A 24,538-nucleotide genomic window follows, 5' to 3' on the forward strand; every position below is an offset into this window, starting at 1 on the left:
CAAATGCAATTTTGGGCTGTATCAACAGAAGTATAGTGTCCAGATCACGTGATGTGATGGTATCGCTTTACTCTGCTCTGGTAAGACCTCACCTGGAGTATTGTGTTCAGTTTGAGCACCACGTTTTAAGAAGGATACAGACAAGCTGGAACAGGCCCAAAGGAGGGCGACGAAGATAGTGAGCGGTCTGGAGACCAAGTCCTATGATGAAAGGTTGAAGGAGCTGGGGATGTTTAGCCTGGAGAGGAGGCGGCTGAGAAGTGATATGATTATCATCTTCAAGTACTTGAAGAGCTGTCATATAGAGGATGGTGTGGAATTGTTTTCTGTGGCCCCCTGAAGGTAGGACCAGAACCAGTGGGTTGAAATTAAATCAAAAGTGTTTCCGGCTCAACATTAGGAAGAACTTTCTGACCGTTAGAGCGATTCCTTAGTGGAACAGGCTTCCTCAGGAGGTAGTGGGCTCTCCTTCCTTGGAGGTTTTTAAAGAGAGGCTAGATACTATAGCCATCTGACAGCGATGAAGATCCTGTGAATTTAGGGGGAAGTGTTTGTGAATTTCCTGCATTGTGCAGGGGGTTGAACTAGATACCCTAGAGGTCCCTTCCAACTCTATGGTTCTATGATTCTAAGATTTTCTAGCTTCCATATTGAAGACTCTCTTAATGGAAAAACAAAAGGAAGTTCTTTTTAAGGAAATAAAACGGGCTAAGTGACAGGTGTAAGAATGTTCTGCTGGTATCTCAGCTACTGTTGATTAGTGAGCACCACCCTTTGGTGAAAAGAGGAAATTCTATTCTTGAAGCCCAGAGCCTTAATTCAATTTGTTCCAGTTAAGATTTGGCAACACTACAACATATAGTAGGAACTGAGATGATGCGACCTAAAAACAATTAACTCAAAAGCACTTTTGAAAGAAATCCAGACTCTGAATCTCCAATGGTCCCTATATTTGTAGATGAAGCATATGGCTGGATTTAAGTTATTATGTTAGTAGGTCAGGCAAATAATGCAAATATTCTACAAAACAGAATACATAGAAGAGAGAAAGCGTATGTACAGCATGGATTCTACACTCTGGATACTTTGTTACAACTGTTATACACATCTAAAGATTTTTATTTCTTGTCAACCTGTTCATATGCCCAAAAGTACCAATTCATGTCAAAGCAAAACACTATTACAATTACCCCACCCAAGCTATATAAATGAAACAGAAACAACATGTTCTGCATAAGGCACTACTATCAACAATGCAATTATTTATATTCAGGGAGAAGAGGGAATAGTATGAGGCCTGTGATAAGAGTTCTATTGAACAAGAAGTTAACACAGCTCCCCAAGACTGTTGGGCCTTGAGATTGGTGCTCTAGTCTAGGCAGGGGTTCTAGTGGAAAAAGCTGCCAGCAGATCTCTATAAATGTTGTACTGATATACCAATTATTTCACTGTTGGCCTGTCTTCAACTTTTTGCGCTGTACTGTTCTCAAAGCCAAAATTCAACATTAAGGCACCTTCTTATTTAGAATTACCATTCAAAAAAGACCTTGGTATAACCTAACAGTCACTTGAACAAGAACAAAACAAAAACCCTTTATTGTTTCTAAAATAAATAAATCACTAATTTTAATTTTATACTGTTACTTTACTAAGTAATTATATATTTAAAAAAAAATGTTGAGGACACAGTTCTGATATGTGATACATATCATAAAAGTATATCTTTCCCACAATTTTTCAACTATAACTCGTCAGTGTCTCCATATTCTTTTAAAAAAAGAATTCAAAAAAAGATATACCCAAACATGACAAATTATAAGCAAAGAAGAATTTCAAAGTAATACATATTTTTTGCTTAAAATGTACTCTACACATTGCTTATTTGGTATCGTTAGATAATATATAAATGTATAACATATATACATAACTGCTTTAAAAATTACATTAATAGTGAGTATAATTTCTCCCTCTCCACATAATTATTCCAGGAAGTCCCTCTCTTTTTTGTATTAGATAATACAGACTTGTAATTAGTTATTAACCACCATAAGATGCGTAATATGCTTTCCATTTCTGCTGAAATTCTTCAATTGGTCTCTAATTTACTAAGTTTGTTAAATTTGCCATTTCAGCGTATTCAGCTAATTTATCACACCAGGCTTCTTTTGCTGGACAATCTTCTGTCTTCCAAATAGATGCAAACTGTGTTCTTACTGCTGTTAACATGTATCTAAGTAATTCTTGTGATGTTTTTTCAACATTATCTGGAATCATTCTCAATAACGTTGCCTCTGGATTCAATGGGAATTTAATTTTAAGAATGTTCTGAATCTCTGCATAAATTTCAATCCAGTTTTTCTGCATTTTTGAACCACCACATATGGTAGAACATAACATATTTCTTTACATTTCCAGCAAGTTTCTTTATAATTGTTGTCCATTCTGTGGATATGCATTGAAGTAAATACCATCAGAAGAACATATTGTACAAATTTTCCCTTAAGGCCTGACACGCTGTAAATGGACCTTTAGTCCATAGGCTTTCCCAATGTGAGAGGAGTATCTCTTTGTCAACATTTGCATCCATTTTATCATGCATACTATACCTTGTTCTGTCTCCATATCATAATGGAGTAATAATTTATAAAGTCATCCTGGCAAATGGTCTATATATTGTGTAATTATTTTTTCCAACTCAGCCAGATCTCTTACTCATTCTGTAAAATTTTCCAATACATTATTGTGTTCTTCAGACCTAATATAAATATAAATGTTCAACTTCTCAGAGGATTTTAGGTATCTTTTCAATTTATTTTTAACCATAATAATTTACTGGTACAGTAAAGTCGTTAGGTTATGTACTTGGCACAATACAATCAAAAGCAATCAGATTTTTTTAATGTTAGTTTTCCCCTGAAAACGGAAACTGATCCTAGATATTGTGACATGTCATTAAAATTAAGCTATTTGATTTGAAAACCTGATGTCACTCTAACGTAATAGTTTTTCCATTCCAAGCTATTGTAAAGTAGCTTCAGATACACACACAAAATGTTAAAAAAAACCCATCTTGTTATGGTACTTGCTCCTTCTTTAATAAAAGGAAGTGGTGCTGCCACTGCTTTATGGGTTCAAATAATTACCATAAACAGTGGAATCTTCTCATATATCCTTCTGCAAACTCATATGCAGAGGTAAAACAACAAAATACTTTATTTCCACTGTAGCACAATGGTTTTACAAGTCAAACAATAAGAAATGGAATGGGGAGCAGTCTTTGTCTACCCTGTGACAAGGTTTCTCTTTTTGGCTTCCCTTTCCCTTTCTAGCACTATCACAGACATCCAGGGTGACATATTCTGCATCACCAAATAGCAAGGTCCATAGGGCTTTTCACTTCAAATTTCACGGTATAATAAGATGCAGTGGTTGTTTCATTGTAAACCCTGAAAGGCCTCTCTTTGTCAGGCCTATTTGATGGTCAAGTTAAGTACCACATTCTGGCAGCAGACATCTGTGTTTTTTCCAGGGAGGGATGGTGGTGGAGAAAATGATGGAACAGTTAAAGAAAGCAAGTCTTTATTAATCTAAGCACACTAATTTGTCAGTGAACAAAAATAAAATTGCTCTCTCCTTAAGGGACGTAAAGATCACTTAAAGTCTACTGTGGTAGGGTGTGATCTTTTGTCATCATTGTTCTTATTACTGACAAATTGTTCATCATACCACTGACACTGCATGACTGCCAAGTGGAATATTCAGAATTTAACCTTTACATTTCTGTGCCTTATCTTGTAGGTGAAAGTAGCAGCTGTGAAAACTGTTCTTTCACACATTACCTTTGCAGTACAGGATCACCTTTGAACGCAACTTCACCAAACACTGAGAAGACAACATCAGAACACCTCAGTCATAGGGTTGCCAAGTCCCCTTGCCCATAAGGCAGGGGGGATTTGGGGGGAATTCCAAGGGTGGGCAGAGATGTCACATGATGTCCTTGACATGATGACATCACTCAGAAGTGATGTCATCGCCCTGGGGATACTGCATGGGAGCGCTCTGGTATTAGGGCAGAATTCTGGTTTTTTCCATCTTCACAACCAAAGGTTGCCCAAATACCAGAGCATCCCCATGCAACGTCATCACATCAGGAACATCACATGGTGACATCCCTGTTTAGGGGAGCAGTTTCCCCTGCCAGCCAGCCAATACATGGCAGAGATGAGCCCCACAACCAGGAGATGCCTGCTGGGACCTGGGAACTGGCAACCCTACATCACAGGGAAGGAATTACAATGTAGATCCTGCCTGAAACAACAGCAACATTGGCAAAGGAAGTAGCTATGTCCCAGACTCCTCCAATATTACCCAAGGCTTCTGACATTACCATCATGATATGGAAGCAGTGTCCCCTAAAATGCCTAGAGCAGGGTTGGTCAATGGTAACTCTCCAGATGTTTTTTTGCATACAACTCCCATCAGCCTCAGCCAGCATGGCCAATGGCTGGGGCTGATGGGAGTTGTAGGCAAAAAACATCTGGAGAGCTACTGTTGACCACCCCTGGCCTAGATAATTAATCCAGGGCAGGGGTGGAATTCTAGCAGGAGCTCCTTTGCATATTAGGCCACACAACCCTGATGTAGCCAATCCTCCAAGAGCTTACAAGTCTCTTTTTTGTAAGCTCTTGGAGGATTGGCTACATCAGGGGTGTGTGGCCTAACATGCAAAGGAGCTCCTGCTAGAATTCCACCCCTGATCCAGGGTATCAATACATGAATCATTACATTATTCATATCACCTTACAAAGAAATATCTTGACAAAATTGCAGGAATTCTCACAAATTCAAAATAAAGCTATGCCTTTAGAGCAGTGTTTGTCAAAAGTGGTTTGTGAAGCCTCTGCAAACAGGTTGCAGGCCAGCCATTCCCCAATGGCTGCCCTTTCCCTTGTTCTCTTTTCTATCTTGGAAATCAAGATCTGACCATCTATGTCATACCTTAGTTGGCAGTTTTTCTTCACTGTATATGCACGTAGATCAAGTTAAAAGTGTCCGGATGGTCACTACAGTGAGTGAGAATTTTAAGTGGGATTAAAGGGAGTAACAGAGAAGGTGAGGGTGATCAAAAGCTGGAATATACCTTCCCTATAAAAGACTGGAATGCCACTTGCTTGGGTTTCATAGTGGTGGCAGCTGCATCCTTTGTGAGATGTATGTTGGTTTATCAAAACCATCTGGTTAGCTCCTATAGAAAGGAAAGTTCCCCTGTGCAAGCACCAGTCATTTCCAACTCTGGGGTGATGTTGCTTTTACAACGTTTTCACGGCAGACTTTTTACAGGGTGGTTGCTATTGCCATCCCCAGTCATCAACACTTTCCCTCCAGCAAGCTGGGTACTCATTTTACCGACCTCGGAAGGATGGAAGGCTGAGTCAACCTTGAGTTGGCTACCTGAAGACCCAGCTTCCACTGGGGATCGAACTCAGGTCATGAGCAGAGCTTAGGACTGCAGTACTGCAGCTTTAACACTCTGCGCCACGGGGCTCTCTCCTATAGAAAATTGAATGATAAATTGATAGGTGTCAGTTCATAGCCTGCCTAGGACACACACACAAAAACACCCTTGAGCCAGCCCTGGATGAGTCACAATATCATATAAATTTGAAGACTGGGAACCAAGAAGGTTGGGAACTGCTCTCTTAAAGAATAATTAAACCATTGCTATAGTAGTTGACCTTTTTTCTCTGGGTAACAAAACTGTCAGAAACCTGAACAGCACACAATTTAGTGCAACTAATGTTCTTATTACTGTGGATAGTTTGCTAATAAATTACTGACCAGGTATTCAATTACCATTTCATTGTCACTATAGAAAAATTAGCTTAACTTAAAACAATTTTTAAATATTAGTTTAACTTAAAATAAAAGGTAGGATTTTTTCTGTTACTTCAAAAAAGAGAATAATTGAGAAACTGAAATGAATGAATGACAATGAGAGGTTCCCTAAAATGTATATTCCTATGCTCAGGGTATGTCAGCAACTCTTAAAGTTTAACTTCAACTCGATTTATTTATTGATTTAAATATTTATGCCTGACTGACCAGATTGCATTCAGAGACATGCAGCTGCCAGGAGATGAGTCAAGGGAGGGGTAGCAAGCATGCCACAACAGCAAGGCTGAACTGGGACTACTTATAGGAATGCCTGCAGATGTGGCAGTTGCTACAGATCCTTTCAGTCTGGTCTCAGGCCTGGTTATAGGACTGGAATAGCCTTGGTCATCCTGGTGACCAGCACCAGAAGTTGGACAGAGGGAGTACAACTCAGTTGATTCTGGTTTCAGAAGGTGGTGTACTTCTGGTTTCAGAAGGTGGTGTACTTCTGGTTTCAGAAGGTGGTGTACTTCTGGTTTCAGAAGGTGGTGCTGGGAACTACAGCTCAACCCCTTGTTCCTTGGCCTGTGCATGGAAGCAGTCTGGGAGTGGATGCACACTAATAAAATGAAGCTTAATCCTGACAAGACTGAAGTGTTATAGATGAGCAGAAGGACCGACTTAGGATTTAAGAAGTCACCCATTCTGGAGTGGGGTTGCACTCCCCTTGAAGGAACAAGTGTGCAGCCTGGAGTGTTCTTTGACCTCTTTCAGAGGCCCTTCTCAGATTAGGAAGGTGGCAATTCAGCAGAGGACCTTCTCACTCACTCCAGAACTCTCTCGCAAAGGAGACGCTTTCTCTTGCCATCCTCTGTCGGTTGATTAAGACTTTTTTTGTTTCATTTGGCATTCCCAAAGTGACCCCCCCACACACCAAATGTTTTCATTGTTATTTGTTTTCATATGTATTTTAGGTCTGGTTTAAATTACGTGGGTTGTTAGTTTTAATCGTTTTTAAACTGTGAGTTTGTTACGTATGTTTTTAATTTGTTAGCTTTTTTGGTGAGCCTTATGAGGGCATAAAAGTGGGGTACAAATGGCTGCTCTGGTGTGGACTCTATGGCATTATACCATGCTGAGTTCCTTCCCCTCCCCAAAACCCTCCCCAGGCTTCACTCCCCAAATCTCCAGGTAGTTCCCAACCCAGAGCTGGCAACCCTACACATATGTGTTCAATTTATCTCAATAAAAGCCCTCTAAGGACTGTTAAATCACTGGCAAACGTAGGCAAAACAATACCAAATATCAATATGATATACAGTGTTTGTAGCTATTCTATTACCCGTTCCAGAGAAAAAAAACACTCAATGTTGCTAGCCGTATTGTTTACATTCATGCAATAAATTGCTAAACATTTTTAAATTTCAATAACATTGAGGCAAATCAAATACAGAAATACATTTAAAAGAGTGATATTTTCCTACAGAAAGATGCAGACAGAACCTTTAAATACAGTATATGCTTTCATAACAAATCGTTGGGTAAAATGCCCAAGAAAACAAAACAATATGGAAAAGAGAAAGCAGTCTTGCATTGATCAATATAAATCCATTGTTTTCCAAGTAATCCTGCCTTAATAAGCAATTTAAACCCTTAGAGAATAACATCTATGTGAAACCATGAAAAATGTCTATGGGAAACCATGAAAAATGTCCATAATCTAGACCAGGGGTGTCAAATGTGTAGCTGGTGGGATGGATCAGGCCCGCGGAGGGCTCCTATCAGGCAGGTGAACAACTCTGCTTCCTTCTCCCTCTCTCACTTCCTTCTGCATCTCAGCTTGCTTTGCCAAGCTTGCTCAATTGCAATCTGTGTCCTTTAAAGTCTGTATTTCTGTTACCCGGCAGTACATTTTATGACACATCACAAATGCTTGGCCCAATAAGGTTTCATTTATGTGAGATCTGGCCCTCATGACATTTCACAATTCAATCTGATATTTTAAAGAGCAACATCAACTTTTCTATAAATGTCATTTCTAGTATACCCAGCTATAAGGAACACCTATCTGGGTATTTTTGCCACTAAACAGCATTAAAGATGAAATTTTAAAAAGATGAGAGGAAGAAGTCATTGCAAAATTCTGAAAGCTTCAACAAACATTATTTATGTTCAGACCAGATTTAGCCTCTGTTTTCTAGTAACACCTTAATCTTTTTAATTAGCTGTAGTTTTTCACCTTAATAGTCACTTACAAATTCTGATTTTAACAACTGTTTCAACCAGGGCTTTTTTGCAGCAGGAACTTCTTTGCATATTAGGCCATACCCCCTGATGTAGCCAATTCTCCAGGAGCTTACAGGGCTCTTAGTACAGGGTCTATTGTAAACTCCAGAATGATCACCATCTTCAAGTACTTGAAGGGCTGTCATATAGAGGATGGTGTGAAATTGTTTTCTGTGGCCCCAGAAGGTAGGGCCAGAACCAATGGGTTGAAATTAAATCAAAAGAGTTTCCAGCTCAACATCAGGAAGAACTTCCTGACTGTTAGTTCCTCAGTGGAACAGGCTTCTGAGAGCCAGTTTGGTGTAGTGGTTAAGTGTGCAGACTCCTATCTGGGAGAACCAGGTGTGATTCCCCACTTCTCCACTTGCACCTACTGGAATGGTCTTGAGTCAGCCATAGGTTTTGTAGTTGTCGTCCTTGAAAAGGTAGCTGCTGTAAGAGCTCTCTCAGCCCCACCTACCTCACAGGGTGTGTGTTGTGAGTGGGGGGAGGTAAAAGATTGTGACAGCTCTGAGATTCAGAGTATAGGGTGGGATATAAATCCAATATCATCTTTTTCTTCTTCTCAGGAGGTAGTGGGTTCTCCTTCCTTGGAGGTTTCTAAACAGAGGCTAGATGGCCATCTGACAGCAATGAAGATCCTGTGAATTTAGGGGGAGGTATTTGTGAGTTTCCTGCATTGTGCAGGGGTTGGACTAGATGACCCTGAAGGTCCCTTCCAATTCTATGATTCTATGAAAAAAAAGCCCTGGTTTCAACAGTTCTCTAAGGATCAGCTCACATAACCCCATGAGTGTATGGTACCATCTTACATCATTTCATACACTCTTTTCTCTGCAAATGCCAAGCCAGTCTCCACATACAGGGCCATGCTTTCAGTTTACCATAAGGCTTTTCGCAATGATATGCAAAAAACCCTAACTCCTATCAATCACCAGGGACTGCACATATAATTCCCACTGCATCCCTATATCATTGGACTGTGCATTACTATTGTGCTATAGCAATAATTCATAACCAGATTTTCCTGTGGGGACAACTCAATCTAGCCACAAATCTAGCCACAGCATAATATCCAATGGTGTGTGCATTATCACATTATCACTGACTCCCATCAGTCGGGCTTCCGCCCGGGTCATGGGACGGAGACAGTGCTGGTCGCCCTGGTGGATGATCTCCAGCGGCATCTGGACCGAGGCGGCTCGGCGGTACTGATGCTGTTAGACCTGTCAGCAGCGTTCGACATGGTCGACCATCGGTTGCTGACTTGCCGTCTTGCCGACGTGGGGATTCAGGGGTTGGCTTTACAATGGCTTACCTCTTTCCTCAAAGGTCGGGGACAAAGAGTGGCGATTGGGGGTGAATTGTCCCAGAGATACCCGCTGGATTGCGGGGTCCCTCAGGGAGCAGTTCTATCCCCGATGTTGTTTAACATCTATATGCGCCCTCTTACCCAGATTGCCCGGAGATATGGGCTGGGTTGCCACCAGTACGCTGATGACACCCAGCTCTATCTACTTATGGACGGCCGGCCTGCCTGTGTCCCAGAAAACCTGGACCTGGCATTGCAGGCCGTGTCTAGATGGCTCAGGCTGAGCGGGCTGAAGCTAAATCCGACGAAGACAGAGGTCCTTTGCCTGGGTCGCCGTGGTCCAGGGAGGGAGATTCCCTTACCGGCCCTCGATGGTGTGCCTCTGTCAGCGGCGCATAGGGTTAGGAGCCTGGGGGTGCTACTGGAGCCTACCCTAACTATGGAGGCCCAGATAGCAGCCACTGCCAAGTCCGCATTTTTTCATCTTAGGCGGGCAAGGCAGTTGGCCCCTTTCCTGGAGGGCGACGACCTGGCAACAGTGATCCATGCAACGGTCACCTCGAGGCTGGATTACTGCAATGCCCTCTACATGGGGCTGCCCTTGTGCCGAACCCGGAAGTTGCAGCTAGTGCAGAATGCCGCTGCCCGGCTGTTGTTAGGGCTCCCTAGACGGGAGCACATCCAGCCGGGGCTTCGGGGACTGCACTGGCTGCCGATAACATACCGAGTTCGGTACAAGGTGCTGGTTATGACCTTTAAAGCCCTTTATGGTCTGGGACCTGCCTACCTTAGGGACCGTCTCTCCCCACATGTCCCCCAGAGAGTGCTGAGGTCGGGGTCTCAGAACCTCCTTATAATCCCTGGGCCAAAGGAGGCCCGTCTGAAAGCGACCAGGGACAGGGCCTTCTCGATTGCAGCTCCCTGTTGGTGGAATCAGCTCCCGGAGGAGGTGAGGGCCCTGCGGAACCTTGAACAGTTCCGCAGGGCCTGTAAAACAACCCTCTTCCGGTTGGCATATAATTAACTGTGAGCAGAATGCCTGAATATTAAATCTTAAACATCAGATTACTGAATATTGGAAATTTGAAGGACTGATTTAAGGAATAGTAGCATAGTGTATATCGATGTGAGCTTTATGTATTTTTAGGCTTTTATGTATTTTATTGTATAATTTTAATTGTATTTAAATCGACCTTTGTTAGCTTTTATTGTTGTAAGCCGCCCTGAGCCCACCTCGGTGGGGTAGGGCGGGATATAAATCGAATAAAGTAAAGTAAGTAAGTAAGTTATCATGGGGTAAGGAATCAACACATATAGCTACTGCATATAATTACTGCAAGTATATTTTAAAAAAAAACTGAAAGATTTTTTTAAAAAAATTATGCCCATCCTATTCTGGAAACCTGGGAGATGGCTTACAGAAACATCACTGAAATTCATCTTAAATTTGAAGAATGGCAAATTACAAGAAATACCTAGAGAACTTGCTGGGTTGAAAGATATGGCAAATATAGCACTTGCAGCACAGAACCTGAAGATCCTTTGCCTCTTACAGAGAGGATGCACAATACACAGAGAGTGGCAAATAACTGTGCTTCATAGCTTCTGCTATGCATGTGATAGAAATGGTTACACTACTATAGTACACATCAATCTCCTGAAGCATTTACAGGATGGTCCTGTGCAACAGTAGCTTACTTATTTGCATAAGAATAAAGAAAGCTTCTTTGCTCAAGCTAATTATGTTCCAGGCACAAGTATCTACAAGCCAGTTACTTAGCAAGGCACTACTGAAGCTTCAGAAAAAACACTATATAATTATGCTTTGCCCATTAAAAAGATTTAAGGTCGCCCACTCTATAATGGGCAATTGTCATATACATACCAATGTTATAAGAAGATGATAAAGGGGGGGGGGGGAGAACCTGCTGCTCAGTCTACAGCTCTTAATTGCTTAAACAGAATCAAATTAGCATTCACAGCTTGTATTTCACTAACAGGCTTTCAAGCTGCAAATAATTTGTAATTCAAAAAAGGCCTCCGGTCAACAGACTGAGCATGTGAAACATGCTTTGCTCTTAGGAAGACCAAGACCTGTTGAACACACAAAGTATTAGTTTTCATGTTTTCTTTTCCCTTCTGAGCGGAAAACAATTAAAACTGCAGTACTATCTAAAATAAGTGGGGAATTAATCAGACAGTGAACTCATGTGTGCTAATTAGATGGTATCTCTGTTGCCTAAGTAGGTTTTTGATGACAACTCATCACTGAATGACACGGCTGTATATTATACAGCAAATCCTTCCACAGATTTTAAAATTATAACTCATTATAACTCATTGCTAATTTTCAAGGAAAAACTATTTGGGATAGGGTTTTGTAAATACCAGTTAACAGATTTTTCAAAATATTTGCCCTGTTTGAAAAACTGTACCATACATGTAAGGTTGCCAGCTTTGGGTCGAGAAATACCTGGAGATGTTTGGGGTGGTGCCTGAGAAGGGTGGGATTTGGGGAGGAACTTCAATAAAGTATAATATCATAGATTCCATCTTCCAAAATGGCCATTTTCTCCAGGTAAACTGATTTTTGTTACCTGGAGATCAGTTGTAATCCCAGGAGATCTCCAGCCATCACCTGGAGGCTGGCAACCCTACATGTAATGTCAGCTTTCATACCGGGAGAGGTTCCATTGCTTGTCCTTTTTGCTAAGACCTCTTGATGTATTTCATTACAAACACTGTGAGCATATTATGCAGGGGTCAAGTAGCACTTTAAAAACTGAATTGATCTTGGTGGTGTCACAGCCATTTTCACTGTGGAACAAACACTAAATGGGGCTGTTCAGACACACAGTATAATCAGTTGTTGCTGCTGTTTCATACAGGATTAAAAGAGGCTGATCAGACAGCAACATCTGCCTCTCAGTATTAACTAGTAGTAGTCCCGCCCCAAATCCTTCTCGGAACCAGAGTATTTTGTTACCTGCTCCTTTGCAGTGTTTTTTGAGTTCTCCGGTTTCACCTCGTAGTTTCCCCGTCTGGATAGTTCTCAACCAACTTCCGGATGTCTGAAGGCTGTCCTGGAGCAAAAGGAACCTCAGACATCCCGTTTATGGTCACCATTTTTTCTTTACTACTTAGCAATATGCGCATAACCGCATAACCACATAATATTTTCACTTATTCGCATATGCAAATAATGCATGCATGCACCTCATGCATGCATGCACATAATGCTCATAAAAGTGGAGGGAAAAAAGAACTGCATGGTGCCATCGTGTGGAAGGCAGAAGACGGTTTCACTCTGCAGAGTAATTCCAATTGCAGTATGGCAGTCTGATCGATAATATCCGGAACACTTATATTCAGAACAGATTTAACATGGACTCAACACGCTGTGTGAACTGGGCCAATAAATGGCTGATACAAAAGTTAGATGAAGATGGATGCAGTTGTCCAAATTCGGATGAAATCAAATTAAACATGGAACCACAAAACACATCACCTCTTCTTGGGAATGTAATCCTGATGCAGCTACTTCTCTAAAATTAGCTTACCCAGTTATAATTAGTATGTTTTCAAAAAACTGATATTGCCAAAAATCCACTTTAGCAATCTAACTATAAAGCAAGAATAAGTAAAATGTTCCTCCTGAAAAAACAGCAGGGAAATTGCTTGCAGAATGTATTTAAAAAGCCCTGATCAAGTCATAGCTGACTTATGGCTTCAAACTGAGACATTCAGAGGTGGAATTGCCATTGACTGGCTCTGCAAATTCCTGGTATTTCTTGACCCTGCTTCACTTCCAAGATCTGATAAAATTGGGCTACAGTATAGTATATAGTAACTGAAAAAAATAAGCCTTGAAAATTTGTCCAAGGTAAAATACTGGAATCCTTTGCTTCCCCCCTTCCCAAACCACAATGTAAAATACATTCTTACCACCATGATAAGAAATTCCACTAGCATTAAAAATACAAAACAAATTGCTCAGACAGACTTTCAATTGATGTATTTACAAATTTATAGATTTATTATATATAAATAATGGCAAACCAAAACCAGGGAATTCTCTGGCTCACATGCTCTCCTTCCCTATATCCACAGTTCAGTACATTCAAACATATCAACTTTTATGGCAAAGCATAGCATGAATTGTCATTACATCTGTGCCACAAATTCAGATTTATTACCTACAATTTAAACCGGGATGAAACTATAATTCTGAATCATAGTTAAAGTCAGACATAACAATGGTTTGCCATAGACCTTAAAATATATGTTTGTGATGCTTCACTCATTTGTTGGGGGAGGGGGACTTGACAATTTCGATACCAGTGTGGGGCCTAACTGTATAAACACAGTCAGTGGCCAGACATAACTGGAAGAGAACTGGGAGGATGTTTCATTAAATTCATGAGAAACAGGCGTCAGGCTCCCCTTGAAGCCTGGAGATCTCCTGAAACAACAACTGACCTCCACTCTACAAAGACCAGTTCCCTGTGAGAAATAGCTATTTGGAGAAAGGACTCTATGGCACTATACCTGCTGAGGTCCCTCCTCAAACCCTGACCCCTTCCCAGGCTCTATCCCCAAATCCCTAGGAACTTCCCAACCTGAGTTGGCAGCCTTAATGTGAACCGAGGAGAGAATTAAGAGAATGAAAATTCATGACTTATTATTATTTCTTTATATCTAACTACTGGCCTTCATTGGACTAGTTCTGCTGGATGCTTGGAATCACAAAACAGAAACTGCATAAGGAAATAAGGGATTTTAATTATTACCCTAATCAGAAATATACAGTGAGAACGGAACTGAAATGGAATTGTAGGTATATCCACGATATAAGAAGCATTCGTTGTTCAGTCGCACAGTCAAGTCTGACTCTTTGCGACCCCATGAACAAAATCACAGGCTCTCCTGTCTTCCACCATCCTTCAAAGCCTGCTGAAATTTGTGTTTGTTACATCAGCAACACTGTCCAGCCATCTCATCTTTTGCCATCCCCTTTTTCTTTTGCCTTCTGTCTTTCCCAGCATCAGGGTCTTCTCCAGTGAGTGCTCCCTTCTCATTTGGTGGCCAAAGTATTTGAGCTTCAGCTTCAGCATCTGACCTTCCAGGGAACAGTCTGGGTGGATTTCCCTTAGGACTGACTGATTTGATCTTCTTGCAGTCCAAAGGACTCTCAAGATTCTTCTCCAGCACCAAGGGGGAGTACGAATTCAAGCATTTTCCTGCAAGAAATCTCATACTCCCTCAAACTAGATCCAGACTATTAATCAGAGATTCTTACTTACTGTAAAGCTAACCCATTTTAGAAACAAACTTTGTCAACCTTGACCTTTAAAAAAAATTAAATCAATTTTCTGCCAGGCATCAATATTTGGAAAAATTGAATAACAAAAACCCACCAACCAGAAACAATCATCTAAAGTAATGTTCTTCTGCTGGTTGCAAATTTTGCTATATTTATGAAACAGCATATCCAGTTTCTATTCTTACAAAAATTGCATCCAAAATTTATCAGTAGCCAAAAAGCCTCAAACTGCTGCTTTAAATAAATATAACAAGTTCCAGATTTGCATAAACAGAGACTTTTGCTGAGTCCACACATTTGGTCCATCCCTCAGTTGTTACCTTGTGATATACATGGAAACGTATAATGCAATAATAAAGTATAATAAAAAGTTAAGCGGTTTTGCATTAAGCAAATAGAAGGGTCATAAAATTATTGTAAAGCAAAACAAGGGAGCCACTCCTATGAGGTCGGGTAGCATGTCATGTAATGGCATTTTTAAATATCTCTTCCCATTCTACTAGAAAGCAACATAAAGGGCAAAAGATGGAGGAAAGGAGCTTTTTAGCGTCAGAAGAAAGAAATGAAAAGGGTAGGTAATATACCTTTACAGTTTCCACTTCCATCCTAATAGCCAAATCCTTTCTCAGGGTGCTTGTTGGTATGAAAAAGTCCAATTCTATGAGCCCCAAAAGAAGGTGCACCCAAACTCCATTGTTTCTAATGAAGAGAAGTCATTTAAAAGGAGTGAGGTCCCTTTAAATATGATAACCAGAACTCCCTTCAGAGTTCAATTGTGCTTGACACAACATCAGTCATGGCTTCACCCCAAAATATCCAGATATTTTCTGAATCAGACCTGGCAACCCTTCTCTTAAGAACCCTAAGATCTCTCATAGGGTTACCAACCTCCACATGGAGCCTAGATAGCTCCCAAAACTACAAATTATTTCTAGATCACAGAGATCAGTTCCCCTAGAGAAAATGGCAGCTTCAGTCTCTATGGCATTATACTCTGCTGAGATACTTCACCAATCCTGCGCTCCTGAGGCTCAACCTCCAGATCACCAGGAATTTTCCAACCTAGAGTTGGCAACCCTATCTCTCAGGCTTCTTTCTACTGGGACTTCCCTCAGTGACTTCTCTCGGTCTTCCTGCTTTGGGCTGAAATGGAAAACAACTTCAGATTCTTTCAGCTGTCTTCTACTCGAGCCTGTACTCTACCATCAGCTCCTTGCTCCCCCAGTCGGAATGAAGAGGCAGACACAGTGTGTTGGGTATAAAACCAGGCAATTCAGAACACAGTGAAAATGTTAACCTGAAGTCTCCGTGACCTCTTAGGTAATACAGATATGTCATTTGTTTAATCACTAGGCCACAAACCAATCTGTTTGAAAACTACAGCTCTCTGAATTATTACTATATTCAGGACCTGCAGGATTCAGTATATTATAGTCAAGCTGGAAATCAAACAGTAAACAGAAAAAATCAAACAGAGTAAGATCTACTGAATTTTTATAGGTTTCTAATCTGATTTTATTTCTTACTGAAATACTTCTCATCCACATGGACTGGAACAAACTGAATCCATTACAGTATCTGCATGGCAATCCAGATCACAATTTCTATATTTGCCACACAATAATTTCCTTCTCATACCAACTGAAAAGCTTCATTGACTTTAGTGAAAGATTTGCTACAAGAACAGAGTACAGTTTTCAAGAATTTTGCCCATCATTAATTTTGTCCTATGAATCCTTTGAATCTGCCAGGTAGCACAACGGTTATTCCAGCTGCTGAACAGCAAATAAATTATTATGTCTTATGTGATTATTTCAGCATTATTTAAATTTTATGTATTTATACACAAAGGAAGATTTTCTTGAAGTAAAATTAAGTTTTCCATAATATGTTTTTAACAAAGGAACTATCAGGAAAAAACTGACAGTTTACATATAATTTTTTACAATAGTAGTTTAAATATAAGAATATATCCCACTTATTGAACTTGGAGGGGGAGAGTAAGCTGTCTTGAGAAGATAAAAAAGAAAATGTTAAAAAATGAAAACCTCTGCAAGTATCAAGTATCAAGTCAAACAAGCAGACAATAGATAGGCATGGAGAGATCAGCAAGGTGAGAGAGAATTTCTGCCTCTAAAGTAAAGTTTCCCTGTCCCTAATTCTGGCATTATTCTAGAAACATACGTTATAGAAACTGAGTGTACTTGGAAACATTTCCCTCCAATTACAGCCTTATTGAAGCTACATGTACAAACATCTGCAAGTAGTGTTGTATAAGTGCTCTGTCTAGAACAACAAGTGGGTAGTAAAACATTTAGTGAAACAGTAAAGGTTGATTTAAATCAGGGGTGGGGAACGTCAGACCTGAAGGCTGAGATCACTTGGTCTGGCCCTCAGGAATTGCTGGGCCAAGCCGAGTCATTTGGCGGCCACCCTGGGGCCTGGCTAGCCATCAAGGATCGTGGGGCCCAACTACGCTGTGCGGCAGTCTCCATGGGGCCTGGCTGGTCAGCCAGGATTGCTGTGGGGCCTGGAAAATTCACTGTCACAGTTCAGGTAAGTTTTCTCCTAATTTCTTTATTTACCTTTCTATTTCTTCTCATTTTTTGTTTCCCTTAATTCCCCTTTCTTCTCCCTCTTTATGTCCCTTTCTTTTTCCCTCATTTCTTTATTTCCCTTTATCCCCCTTTTTATTTCTCTTTCTTCCCCCACATTTATTTCTGTTTATTTTCATTTCTTCCCCCCAATATTTTCCTTTATTATCCTTTCTTCCCTCCATTTCAATTCCCTTCCCCCCCCCATTTCTTTATTTTCATTCCTTCCTTCCTCTCTCTCTTTCTCTCTGTGGAGTCTGAGTGGTGGGCATTGTGAAGGACTGCTGCTGGGGTATGTGGGTGCCTTTAAAGGTCTGCTGGGAGCAGCTGCAGTTTCTGCATGAAGGCAGGGAGGGACATAAGAACATAAGAGAACATAAGAACTCATGCTGAATGAGGCCAATGGTCCATCCAGTCCAACACTTTGTGTCATGGTGGCCAAAAAAACCCAATGCTATAATATCCTTTTTGAGCTGCGGTGACCAGAATTGTACACAGTACTCTGAATGAGGCCGCACCATCAATTTATACAGGGCGCTATGATACTGGCTATTTGTTTTCAATTCCTCCCTAATAAGGGAGGAGTGGCAGGGGTAGGGGGGTTGGAGCCAGCTACCACCAGCTCAATTTGCACTTGATTATCCCAGATGATGTGGCCTAATATGCTAATGAGTGTGTGGCCTAATATGCTAATATTAGGGGATGTGGTATAATATGCTAATGAGTTCCTGCTTGGCTTTTTCTACATAAAAAGCCCTGGACTTAGGCACCCCTGGGGGGGGGGGGTGCGCCAAATTAGGATCTCCTCACATGACTTCAAATAGAAAACAATTATTTGCATTAATTTTGTCAGCCTGAATAGTTGTCCCTTGATGGAGCACTGTTTTTTAAATTGATAATTTTGTATGGCCCACAATGATGTTATAGATATCCAAATGGCCCTTGGCAGAAAAAAGGTTCTCTACCTCTTAAATAAACAACAACCCCGATGCATCTGACTAGACATTCCCTATAACGCCAAAGACTCACCGCCCCCCTTTGGGCGACGGATGTCTTCTGCTGCCTTCTCTCCTGCAGCCTTTTCCAAAGAGAGAACAACTTCCCTTTCTACCTAGTCCCTATTTATGCTTTCCTTCCAGGTCCTACCCCTCTGGGTTAGTTTTCCCTCCAAAATCTCTGCCACTCATTCAGAGGGACAGAAGAGATCCTGGGAGATGTAAGCCCACCAGCAATTCCAATATAGATTTCTCCAGGCCTGCAGTCCGCACTAGGCCTAGGATCATGACAACACCCATAATAGAATTCAAGGTAAAATACACAGGATTTCTAAGTCTGTCCCAACTCAGACTTACTTAGCTTCAGCAATGTTGCTGAAGAGCCAGTCTGAAGTAGTGGTTAAAGCAGTGGACAATAATTTGGAGAACCAGGTTTGATTCCCCATTCCTTCACATCCAGTCAGCTGGGTGACCTTGGCTCAGTCACAACTCTCTCAGAGCTGTTCTCACAAGAGCCGTGATCTCAGATTCTCTCAGCCCCATCTACCTCACAGGGTGTCTCTTGCGAGGAGAGGAAGGGAAGGAGATTGTAAGCCCCTCTGAGACTCGAGTGAAGGGTGGGGGTATAAAACCAACTCTTTATCATCACATGTTAAGGTTTTTGTACACTATATAATTAGGATGCCCTACCCCTAATCCCCATTACTACCTTAGCAATCATTTATGGACATACGCTTCTTTCCTTGTATAATCTAGTTTAAAGGGAGAGAGAGAACAGGTTGATCAAATTATTCTAAGAAGGAAGGCCCATGAAACCCACACATCTCATGTACCTGACTTGTCCACCATCCACTTTGCCATGACTGGAGGCAGCTCAAGCCTCAACAGCAAGTTGTTGCCTCCCAAATTTACCTTTGAATACAGGGTGTCATCAGGTCTCTGATGCATTTTCCCTGGCACAGTGTATCTACCAACAAAGCCAACCCCCAGGAGAGCCTGCTGCCTTGTTGGTGACACAATTGGCATTTTTTCTTGTTGTCACTGATTACTGGGGTCTTTTGATGAAAATATGTTTTGTTTCTTCAGCAAGTTTATTGCATGCTTAAATTTAGCACCATCCCTCTTTAGAAATCCAGGTAAACCCTATGCTTTTTTGCAAGCAAGTGCCTCTGAGCTTGTTAATCCAGTTACTAGTAAAACTTTCAAGAAGACACTGTAACAGTTTCACACATACACCCCCAACCTTCTGTACTGCTGTGAAATCCAGTAGCTAACAAAGGTGGGGGAGAGGAGATGTGAATACTTAAATACCTGCTTTTTAACACTCCTGAACATCTGAGAATGATTTAGCCTTTTGAGAAAAGCTTTCTTTGATAATCATGGTGAGAGGCATGACGATGGAGCAGGACAAATGCACAAAAGATAGATCTACTTAGGTAGCAAACTGGAATCACATTTAAGTGGACATTTATAATTTGCTAGGAAATCTGTAAAATGATTGCCTATCATCTATTTATCTGATAGTCACATATGGCCCCATCTGCAGACATCTAAATCCATAGATTGGGGCTACACAGAACAGAGATTTTTTTCCAAATGTGGGGTACCCCCCTCCCCGCAATGTTTGCAGAGAAAATCTTAAAATCTACTAAAAGAGTTACAAATAAAAACAAAAACAGATAAAAGTTGACTGTACAGAGGACTGTTTACTGAATGCAGGCATTCCGGCAAGGGGAAGGGTGGAAGGGGAAAAGAGACAATTGCACACTGCCAAGCTACCACAGACAACAAGAAGGAAGATGACAAAAAGACTTCAGCAGCTATTGTACTTCCACTCCCCCTTAGCCAAGTTTCAGGTCGCTTATCCCCAACCGAGGGCAGGGTAGGGAGAGGAAAAGGTGTTTTAGCATGCTTCCCACAGGTGAAAATGACACAATTACAGCAGAAACCACCACAACTGTATTCTTCCCCCAAATAGCTCAGGCAAGTGGAGGAGAAGGAGGAGCCTTTGCTGTCTCCAATTACTTGATGCAACAAAGAATCGATTCAACAAAGAATCCCCCATCCATGCAACAAAGAACCCCCTCATAAATTCCAGCAAACAGTGCTCCTTTGCTGGTTCGAGGCAAGCAGGGGAGGAGAGAGGAAGGACAGGAGCCACCATCGCCATCATCATTCCCTTCAGAGCAATAGAGAGGACAAATGGTTGATCTGAGTCTGGGTTAGAATGGGAATGAACGGGGGGGGGGGTGGTACGCATGCGCTGAGGAAGCCGGCTGTCTGCTCGTCCTCCTCTTCGGATTGGAATTTTAAATAGCTCAAAAGAATGTAAATAGCCCTTTGGCAAGACTAATTGAAGAAGGACCTTACTTACGAAGGTCTGAAGAACGTAAGAATTCCTTTCTGGGGTCCCAGAGGGTAAGATAACAACTCTTATTATCAAATTAAGGAGGCAACGCCCAGGCTAATTACTCAGCGGTTGCGTGTAGCTCCAGAAGAGTGAGAAACTATGGCTAAAACCATTAAGGAGTTATCAGAGCAGATGTCTGCTTTCCAGGCTTCAATAATGTCATCCCAGGACCAGATAAGATCCGAAATTAAGTCAGTGAGAGAGGCAGTTTCAGAACTTGCAGCTGAACTCAAAGACACACGGAGCATAGCTATCTCAGCTAACGAGCTAGCTTTATCTAACAAGCAGAAGATAGCCCAGCTGAATACGCAGCTTGCAGAACTCTCTGACCGTAACAGAAGAGCAAATTTGATTCTGGGTGGAATTTCAGAGGAAATAAATAATAAACTGCTGGAAGGAACTCTTATAGACTGGATGGGTGAGCAAGGAGTTACTCTGCAATCTCAGGACATTGAGAGGGCTCATAGACTGCAAAGGAGACAAGATGGAGGTGCCCCAAGGGAAGTTATAATCAAATTTTCAAGGGAAAAGACTCAGCAGACAGTTTTCAAGACTTTGAAAAAAAAGAAAGATCTCTCTTTTAGAGGAAGGAAAGTCTGGGTGAGGGAAGACTTTTGTCAGGAAACCATCAGAAAGAGGAGGCTAATGAGACCCTTTGGGCAAAAATTATATGACAATAAGATCAAATTCTCTTGGGGGTACCCTTCCTCAATAATTATTTTTAAAGAGAAAAAAAGGCTGGTGGCTCGCAACCCTAAGGAAGCAACAGATTTCCTTACTCACCTGGGCATCGCCACAGACGACCTGAGAGACCCGAGAGAGGAAGAAGAAGAAGAAACAGTGGATGTCGATGTGGACCTGGGGAAAGGAAGCTCAAGCAGACAAGAGAAAAGGCCAAGGACGGACTACTAAAGGGAAGTATAAAACTATTTGAGCTAACTTTAGGTAGAAGCTAGAAGGGGAGGGTCTGGGTGCGTACTCCCTGGAAGGTGGAAGACAGGATGATTGCCTCATCCAGAAAGTTGTCTGTGCCACAGGGGAAGGGAATGGGGGGTGGGTTTTTAGTAAGAATTAAAGTAAAATACCCTCAGCCAGTAGGGCCCAAGTTTGTTACAAATAAAGAGAACGGATAGGTCTTTAAGAGTGCTTTCACTGAATGTGAATGGCCTAACATCAAATCTTAAGAGATTTAGAGTAATTAAAATGGCTAAAGAACAAAGAATTGATCTGTTGTGCCTACAGGAAACTCACAAAAAAAAAAATGATAGAAAACCATTGATAAAAGACTTGAGGTGGCAGGTTTTAGCAGAAGCAAGAGGGTCTTCCAAAGCCAGAGGGGTAGCTACATTGATTCGTAGGGATACTAAAGTGGAGGACATTGAAAAATTAGTAGATAAGGAAGGTAGATATCTGTTAGTTAAATTTAAGCTGGAAGCCATAAAAATCACTATAGTAAATGTTTATGCACCAAATAAAAGACAACAGAAATTCTTAAACTTGGTTTTTAAGAAGATACAACAGTTTTCAGAGGGCGAACTAATTGTAGTGGGTGATTTAAATATGGACATAACCAAGAACAATAGTATTAAGCTAAGAGATTGGGGCTTGAAGGACGCTCATGAGTTTACCGACACGAGACCCAGCCCGACACACATTTCTAGTAGACATAAAACAGCATCCTGCTTAGATTATATAATTTTGGAAAAAAATAATAATATGGCGGTTAAAGAGATTAAGACCCATCCAATTTTGATTTCTGACCATGCCCCTATAAGTATAGAACTAGAACTAAAACTTCCCTCGACAAACAGACCTTGGAGATATAACAACCTGGTAATGGCAAAAGAAGAGGATAGGGAATACTTAATGACACAGTTAAAATTATATTTTAGGGAAAATAGAGGTACTGTGTCAACTAATATATTATGGGATGCTGCTAAAGCGGTAATAAGGGGCCATTTGGTTAGGAAAGAAAAAGACATGAAAAGAGAATGGTATAAAAAAAGGCAAACGAAACTTAATGAATTGGAGGAGTTACAAAAAGAAATAATGGGAAAGTGTAATCCTAGTTTACAGATTAGAATTAAAGAGATTCAAAAACAGTTGGAGGCCCTAGATATGGCAACAATGTGGGAAAAGGAAATAAAGGTTAGGAACGACTTCCAGAGGAATAGTATTAATACAGCAAAAAGGTTAGCTAATAATTTGAAAGTTAAAAAGGCAAAACAATCAATTAGAAGTATAAAAATTAATAATAATACAACTCAAAACTCTAAGGAAATCACTAAGGCATTTGAGGATTTCTATAAAAAGTTATATATGAAAAAGAATATAACGGATGTGTGGGACGCACCTAAGCTAATCATAGAGGAGGAACCGAAAGCCTTACTGGAGGGGTGAGATTGCACTCCAAGAGATAAAGGAAGTAATAAAAGCACTCAAAAAAGGTAAATCACCAGGGCTGGATGGCTTTACTTCTGACTTTTATAAAGAAATGGTAGAAATCATAGCACCCGAATTGCAGGTAGTTTTTAACGAAGTCTTGGAAGGAAAGAAAGCCCTGGACTCATGGAAGGAAACAGAAATAATTTTGATATTAAAGCCCCAGAAAGACCCGGAAGAAGTAGGTTCGTATAGGCCCATTAGTTTACTAAATCAAGATCTTTGCTAAGGTTTTAGCAAATAGACTTAAGAGAGTTATCCCCTCAATTATAAAAGGGGACCAATACGGCTTTATTGAGGGTAGATCTATTGCTCATCCCATTAGAAATATTTTAAATGTACTGCATCAGAAAAAAATAGCTCTGTTAAAGTTGGATGTTTACAAAGCCTTTGATACTCTTTCACATGAATTCTTGTGGCAAATATTAAAGAAGATAGGTTTAGAGGAACGGTTCTTACAGGCCATACAGGAAATATACAAAGGTGGTAAGGCAAAAGTAAGAGTCAACACTGATCATTCACAAGCGTTTCAATTCAAGGGTAGGTAAGACAAGGCTGTCCACTATCCCCGCTCATATTTATAATAGCTATAGAACAACTAGCAGAGCGAATTAGGAACGCGGGGAGAATAGAGGGGTATAAGTCAGGTAACGAAGAAATGAAAATTAATTTATTCGCGGATGATATCATAGTAATTATGTCAAACCCCAAAGACGGAGTTAAAGAGATTAAGATAATTTTAGATGATTTTGAAAAGTGTTCAGGGCTAGGAGTGAATATGGCAAAATTCAGAAATTCTATGCCTTAATGTTAATAGAGAGGAAAAACAGGAAATAAATAGGATTACGAATATAGGAATGGGAGCCAAGAGACTTAAATATGTAGGGATAGTCCTGCAAAAAAATATGGACAAAATGATAAAGGAGAACTATGGTAAAGTATGGAAGAAAATAGAGAGAGATATGAATAAATGGAATCATAAAATACTAAGAATATCAACTAGAATAAGATCCCTTAAAATGTTCTTGATACCAAAGTTAATGTATTTATTCCAAACGTTGCCCTTAGGTTTGAGGAAAAATCAAATTGAACAATGGAATAAAGCAATTAAAGTGTGGATTTTTATTAATAAAAACTGTAGGTTTCATAAGAGAATTCTATATAACCTTAAATAAGAATTAGGTTGGGGAATCCCAGATTTAAGTAAATATTATGAGGCCTTCCAACTAAGAGCGTTACTAGAACTGAGTGAGGAAAAGGTACAGAAGTGGATTAATTTCAAGAATGCAGTTAACAGTGGTA

General features: G+C 40.6%; 1 protein-coding gene across 2 annotated transcripts in view; it reads right to left on the bottom strand.

Annotated features, from left to right (window-relative positions):
- The window catches only part of ANOS1 (anosmin 1), a 164,748-nt gene that overhangs the window by 79,338 nt on the left and 60,872 nt on the right, over nt 1-24,538 (bottom strand). The window lies entirely within an intron of this gene.

The sequence above is a fragment of the Heteronotia binoei genome, chromosome 3 (genome assembly GCF_032191835.1).
Source record: "Heteronotia binoei isolate CCM8104 ecotype False Entrance Well chromosome 3, APGP_CSIRO_Hbin_v1, whole genome shotgun sequence".
Lineage (NCBI taxonomy): Eukaryota > Metazoa > Chordata > Lepidosauria > Squamata > Gekkonidae > Heteronotia > Heteronotia binoei.